Below are 6,456 nucleotides of genomic sequence, written 5' to 3' on the forward strand. Positions count from 1 at the left end.
TGAGGGGATCAACATGTATGGGGATCCCCAAGGCTCAATCCTCTGCTCGAATCGACTCACTTTTGGTACCAGGTCCTACCACTGCAGATAGTCCCCTCTCAGTGAAGGATGAAACTGCTGTGACATCATCTTCAACGGGACATTCCCTGAATCATTTCAACAGCAACCAAACAGAGGATTTGCACTTCCTGAATTGTACAGAATTGTGTACATAGTGTGTCCATCGTAGTTTTGCAAGTTGCCAATTTTTTCAAAACAAGTTTGAGGGAATAAAAAATGGTGATGCTATTGACGGCAGCTTGGCTATTTAAAAACAGAATATTTGTGCAAGTCAGGATGTTCCGTGTCGCACTAGTGATGATTCTCTCTGACTAATCAGTGGTCTGCTGTGTTTAAACGCCACCTTCTAGCCCGCTTGGCCAAAAATAACTGTTTTAATTAATGTGTAACAAACTGAACTGGACTGCTTGGTGGAAACACGGCTCTGCGAGGGAATTAAACTAACAAATGATCAGAAGTACTTCATCATCTTTCACCAGCTAACAACTCAATCTCACTCCTACCAAAGACCAAGAAACGTGAAGATATTTCACCAGTTCTCAGATATTTTCACTGGCTTCCAGTGTGTCAGAGAATAGAGTTAAATATCCTGCTTCTTGTCTTTAAATCTCTCAATGTGCTTAGGACCAAAATACATCTCTGACTGTTTTTTACAATATGAGCTCTTTCTGCCTCTGAGGTCAACAGGTAGAGGACTGCTAACTGTTCTCAGAGTACAAACTGAACATGGACAGGCAGCATGTACAGTAGTTACTGTGCACCACAGAGCTGGAACACACTTCCAGATGGAGAATGCCTTAAAGACACAGGCGCTAAAACGTAGTGTTTCAGACAGCTGGTGAATACAGGTAAATTCCAACAGACAGTATAAGAAAAATAATGTGTTTTTTGAACATCAAAGCATGTAAAAATGTTCTAGTAGAAACCCAAATACAAGTATCAACTTAAAAAATGACCATGATACGTCCCCTTTAATGATAACATACATACGTTACAGGTGTATATAATTGAACAGTGTAAACCTAAATATACCAAATATATAACGAGTGACAAACAAAGACACCGGCACTGACAGAAATACCACAGCCATGTAAAATGTTGAAAGAATACTGTGATATTTTTGAATTCTGGTGGATTCATTTTTGTCAACACACATATTTTTGTCAAATTACAATTTAAAAAGAGGACAATGAGATGCATTTTTGCACAGTCAACGGTTCAGGATAAACACTCAACCTATTGCGAACAGCCTTATTACAGATGAACTGTAAGTTTCATCTTTGTTCCACACAGAAATGAAGACTTGTTCTATATGTATATATGAATATATGTTTATATCTATATATGTATATATAGCTATATGGCAAAAAATATAGTCTTGTAATCAAAGCCCTATACGTGTAACAGCAATCCATAAAGAAGCAGTGTCCAGGGCTTTTTTATAGGTCCACTGAAATGCTCCATAAAGCATCACCATAATAAGGGTTTTAGGCGTCCATGCTGAACAGATTTTCACTTGGCCCTTTGTGTCGGAGAATCTCACCTGGTCTTTGGAGTGGGGGCAGAGGGGAGGAAACCTTCCTGCCCCGGCAATGGAGAGACAGCCTTCCTCTGTAACCCACTCTCATTCACAGACATCATTCATGTGCAAATCATCCTTGGACCTATTGTTCACCCACTGCGCTTTCAGATACTTGCTGAATCAAGTGATAAATGCAATGGCAGGGCTGAAGACATGTTCCATATAGTGAAAAGGTATAATAAAACCTCATAATAATAATAAGCACTCACAACTAGAACAATAGCCAAATATTTTTGTTTGCGTAATAGTAATATAGCTTTCTCTTTGTTTATTTGACATTGTACGCTTTCTCCAACATGTTTGCTGACAGGATTAGAAATGACCGTCGCCGTGCTTGGAGACAAAAGTGACACATTGAATGGTTACAAGTCTTACAACCGTGTTAGCAGCTGGTTGGCTTCCATTTTGGACAAGGTGTATGATGCTTGGCTACATTTTTAGTTTGCAGTAAATAATGAATAACTCAAAGAACAGAAGATGAATTCACTTACGTCACGGACAATCATTTTGATTAAAATCTTGAAAAGGTAAAGAAGTGTCGTATCTTTGCAGCATTACAATAACTTAAGGGTCTCTATGGTGATTTAGTGTGGCAATTATAACAAGACAGATGTTGTTAATTTTGACATATACATCAGTGATGAATAAAAGCCATAGAAAACACCTTATTGGGCCAAAGCTCTTTGTTAATGAAACATAAAACAAAACATTGTTTGTAACATTTTAACAAATAACAATGTTTTACACATAATGAATCAGATGTAAAAGTAATTACAACAGAACAGAATTTAGGGGAATATCACCGTATTCAATATTTCATCATTTGTAAAAGAAAACAAACGTGTTCAAGTTTGTATCTCAAAGTCCTTTTGCTTTGATGCTGTTTTTCATGAGAGACATTTTGACACGTCACAGTAGGAAAAGCAGGTGTAAATAATCAAACTTAAAAGTCAGGGATCATCAAAATCGATACAGTACGTCCTCTGTGGACAATGATTATGTATTAAATGCCATGCCTATATCCATCACATTGTTATTGACCAAAGTGTTGCATCAACAGGACAAGTGACTAAGATTGCCATCCCTGCACCCATGACACTAACATGACCAAAAGGCAAACGTGTTAAATAATATGTTGTACTCGTGTATAATGCTTTTATTTACAAAAAGAAAAAAGAAAAACTGCAAACACTGTTATTTAGAGTTTCATACTTCCTGTAGATTAAAATGATTTAATGTTACAATTTCACGTTGAAAGGGTATCGCGTATATATTTTTGTCAATAAGGAAACCAAATGGGGCGTAGCTGCGGATAAATTGCTGCAATTCACAGCACTACAGCACGACACATGAAACAAAAGCCTTGGAGACTCAGCTCGATGAAGCTTTGCAAACTGACTTATTTTCTTTTTCGACAAGGACAAATTGATTTGTCCTTGCCAAAGTAAACATTTTACCAACAACTCTGTTGATCAGTGGAAAAGATTGTTTAACTCCATATAATGGTGCCTGATCTCTTTGAAAAAAGCCCAAGCTTGTGTAATCAAAAGCACAGCCTTTTGTCTCTCTAACACACATGCCAAAGAAGGTGCCGAGGAGGCCACATCAGAATGAATGAATATTTAATTGAGGCCTATTGAGGCAGAAGATCAAAATGGCCTTGCTCTTAATGATTATTCAGTGATAAAAATAAAAGTAGGCTAGGGGAGAATGGAAGGTGCACATTCGAGAGCCTCGGCTTGTCCAGCAGGCAGGAATATATTACACAAACATATGAGAGCAAAACCCTAGCACAGTAGATTAATGTGTTTAACTTTCGCACTTGCTTTCATGGACGTGTACCCAAACTTCAGACAATATTAAAATCTTAATCGAACAGAAATCCAATGCTCAATTCCCATTTTTAAAAGCGCAAAGAGGATTGGCAGACTTTTCAAACAGAAACCGATACTAGTTTGTCGTGATTACTCATGCATGGAACGCATGGAATCGTCTAACATGGAGGGATACATCCACTATTTCTCATGCTAGTTGCACAAGTGTCTTGGGTTAACAATTCAGACGCATGCAGGAGACGAGAATGCAAGACACCAATGAAAGAACAGTGACCCCTTCTTTTTGGAAGTTGCCTGGACAAAAAGCAGGTCAATCAGGCTTGTGAGGGAGCAAGACCCTGCTCTCAACTTTCCAGACACTCATGGCAGCAATTGGTGAGGAAAAAAAAAAAAAGGCTGAATTGATGTGGACTGAACATGAATGGCTTTAAGCTCAGCACTTGATAGCGTGCCAGACTGAAAGGAACAGGCTTGCGTTCCCATAAAACAAGATTCATTTGCGAGCTCACATTCAAAAGTATATTTATGTTTTATGTTTGTGTATCATGTCCAGTCCTCAATCTTGGTTCCGCGATTCTATCACTGTACTTTTTATGTACAACACAAAAATGACATCCCCGGGCCATATTTCTGAATAACATGCCATACATGGATGACACCTCATGTCTACTCACTGTACTGTACACCCTGCACAGCTAATGTGATGCGATTTGACAGCGATCTAAAATATCACTATAAAGATCAAATTTGGCAGCTGCAAGCGATTATTGATTAATCTACCTCTTGTTTTCTAATTTAATAAAAAAACTAGTTTGCTCTATAAAATGTCAAATAGTGAAAAAGAGCCCACGATGTGATCTTCAAACGCCGTGTTTGACAATTCCACATTTAAGAATCTCTCAATTTATGATCGAGCTTGTAGCAGACAAGCCTGTCTGCTACAAGCTCTGTGCTTTACCTGTGATGTGGTTATTATATCACCACTGAAATGTTGCCTGCTGTGTCGCCAAACAGCCGACACATTATGTTTTACAGCCACTGCAGTTGTACTTCTAACAAAGAGCTGCATAGTGTCAGACCTTGACCTTTGTTAAATGTGGAGCTCTATGGGCACATAAAGAAAGGCTCATAGCATTTAGAGGAAACACGGGATGTGGTCACATGTTGCCGATCGTCGTGGTTGTTGTGCACGTCATTGTTCTGCTGTCTCATTTGGCTAAAAATGCATATCTCGACTGCTATTGACGCCTAAATGAGTGACAGAGCATCGTGTTAAACACTACATTAAAAAGCTAAAGCTATTGCTTCAGAAATGAGCTCACTGATCCCAAAGGTCACTCTTAATGGTTGCTGATTAAATTTTGAGGCTATTGATGAAGAAAAGTCCACATAACTGCTAATATGTAGTACATGGTGACAGATTAAAAAAAAAGAAGCTACTCAAGGAAAGAGAATCTAAATTGAATTGATTTGGTTGCTTTAATTTTGCCTTTTATATTCATCTGAAAGGGAAATATGATTGCAGTCAAACGGTCTCTGCCCTATGAGCTCACATTCAACCAGTGGGGAATCATTTCAATCTGTCACTTTTGAACAGTAGAGTGTAAATATGTGATAGTTTCACATCTGGTAAAGTTACAAAACCTTAACGTTCTCATTTTGTAGAAATACAAAAGAAAGTGTTAATCAATACCCACCCACGTATTATATAATCCATTCCAATGTCAGGCAGGTCAACTTTTACAAATGTGTACATTTCTGCTACAGTCATACTTTAAAAAGTAAGTTTATACTGAAGGAATTCAACTTGAATGAACTCATGAATACAATGAGATATAATTACTGTGAACATGAAACATTTGTACAGCATCTCAGAGGTGAGCGATTTTGATTATGCTAAACATTAAGACCTGGATGTCATTTATACGGATCAAGTCAGTGTCCTGAGAGAAATGTTTTACAGCTAAATTAACACTGGAGACTATATTCCATTTGTGAATCTATTATCGTTTGTTTATTGGTTCAAACGGTGCTGAAAAATGGTTGATATTAGTTATCTTTAGGATAACTTGAAGTGTTCAGGCGCAAAATGAAATAAGAACAATTAGCTCCACATTGACATCACAAGTGGTATTGTAGGACTGTCAAGAAAAAATTGTTTTCCATCCTCCCTCACTCTTGATACAATCTGCATCTAGTCACAATAAACAAGGATCACCTTCACAAAACCACTGCTGCAAGAACTGAGCTGAGCTCTTACTAATGGCGACCTCAACATGACAGATCAAGTAGTGCAGACACTCTCATCGAGCCACTGTACGGTCGCCTTAACTGCAAGATAAAAAACTTCCACGTCCTCCCATCTGACTACACGCGCTCTGAGGAGAATGAGCTGGATTTCATCCTCATCGTCTCTTTGGCATGGAATCAGAAAAGTGCCTTTTTAAAAATGTTATTGTGTTAGTACACATTAGTATAATATAACTCCCGCTTCCACCGTGAGCTATCTGTCGCACACAAGTATCTGTTGACATGCTCCTTAACATGGATATTATGTTAGGGAGCCTTTTAGCAAACTCCAAATTATTCTGCCACGGTCCCTTTTCTGTGGTGGGTCAGGGCTGTCTGAAGCCATTATTGGTAATGAATGTGGAGTCCTACTTTAAAAGGTTCAGGCATGTAAAGTCACCTAAAGCTGACTAATGGAATCCTGCTGACACTGAATGCCAGGGGCTTTTACCACATCCCAGAATGGCAGATTTGGAAATTTACACTACAGACATAATGAACTAGGAATGTAAACTTTGGAATGTGGCCTCCCACACAGTAGCTCCGAGTTATTAATAGATATAAAGCGCTCAACGTGCTGCAAAATGATAAATTGCAGAAGGCTATTTTGTGGTTTTCAGCAACAATCTGGCTACTCGTGGCTCATTTACACAATAACACAGAAGAATTTAGACGTGCGTCTTTGTGGGC

This window comes from Pholis gunnellus (genome assembly GCF_910591455.1).
Source record: "Pholis gunnellus genome assembly, chromosome: 15".
Classification (NCBI taxonomy): domain Eukaryota; kingdom Metazoa; phylum Chordata; class Actinopteri; order Perciformes; family Pholidae; genus Pholis; species Pholis gunnellus.